Below are 1,549 nucleotides of genomic sequence, written 5' to 3'. Positions count from 1 at the left end.
TGTCGTCTCTCCACCCCCCTCCGATCCAGCGCGATGGTTTAGCCCGAATTCTAAGTAGCAATTCTAGGTCAGGTCTGTGTACCAGTGAATGTTACTGTCGGACGGCAGCGAGACGCCAGCGTTCACCCAATGTTAAACGGTAAACACTTAAACATTTAACACAGGAGAAATTACCAACATGTTTATATTTTAAGTCAATACACCCTTGTCTTTGTGGAGACGTCGAGCCTACTCTTATAAAAGAACTTGGGAGTACAACACACTTGAGGAAATTCTGACAAAGTTTTTAATCGTATTCCCACAAACTGGGCTCACGTGCAGACCTCATCATTTTTTCCCAATTACTTAATTCATTTTTTTTTTAAAGTGACAGTCTCAACGTAGGCTATTTTATTCTTCTATTTGTTATTGCTTGTAGTACACTGCTGACATTTGGCATTGTGTGGAATTCCCATTCTGTTTTTTTCTTTTTATCCAGATGTTTTTCTCTATTAATGAAGCTGTCAATTTGGCAGCAGCTGTATTTTGATCTTTTTTAAGAAACACTTAGCAGCATCTGCATTTTTATGAAAGGAGTAATCATTATTAATGCACTTCTATCAAGTTGGGGACTTGCACAAAGGGAAAACAAGTTTTTAAAATGTCAAAGCAGCAGGCTCCACATTTTTGCTCCCAGCTCGCAATGTCTTCTGAATGCTGGGATTTTCACCTCTGCACACATTAGTCAAAGTTTTTTTGTCCACACACGGTATTAGGTTCCAAAACCCTTTATCCTACATGTCCCACAATGCACCTATCCTTTTATCAATGGCCATGTCTTTTAAACTCCACCTCCAGTTTGTTAGTCATGTTTTCTGTTGTAAATGTGAGGTCCTCAAGCTCAATCTGAGATACCCCTGATGAAACTGACCTTTAATGGAGCGAAACACATTGATGGAGATCCCTTTTAAGCCCCTTACTAACATATCACTGTCAGTTTTTGTATGTTGTACTGCATTAGTCAAATACTTGTTCGGTCAAAGAAAATGTACGTAAAAAAACATTGTGCTTTAATTAAATATTTTCCCACCCAATTTATGTCATTAAAGGGTGAGAGCATTAGTGATGCACACAGTTTACGCATGTCATTTTACAAGAAGGAAATCAGACTAAAAAATGACATGTATGACAAATCAAAAGTGTAGAAGATTCTCCAATGTATCACTGGCTCATCTTTATTCCATTTCTTTAAGCAGGGTTCCTCAATGGCATCAAGTTTTAATAGTGTTCATGAAACGCAAAGTAGCTAATGACATTAAAGAATAGACTGATGCCACTTGATAAATAAAACGAGGTTCCCTTGCAGCACACACACTCTTATCAGACGATCACAAGCCTCACAGGAAGAGTGAAACACTCAGAACATGGTCCTTCTCAATATTTAATCAAGATACATTTCAAATCTAACCCAAATGTATAATCACGACAACTGGGGATTGAATGAATTGGTGTTTAATTGCGCACACTATTAGCTGGCCTGATTGTGTGTGTTTGTGTGTTCTTGTACTCT

Source organism: Eleginops maclovinus, chromosome 7 (genome assembly GCF_036324505.1).
Source record: "Eleginops maclovinus isolate JMC-PN-2008 ecotype Puerto Natales chromosome 7, JC_Emac_rtc_rv5, whole genome shotgun sequence".
NCBI classification, from domain to species: domain Eukaryota; kingdom Metazoa; phylum Chordata; class Actinopteri; order Perciformes; family Eleginopidae; genus Eleginops; species Eleginops maclovinus.
The sequence above is the reverse complement of the archived record's forward strand: the minus strand, read 5'-3'. Positions refer to the sequence as shown.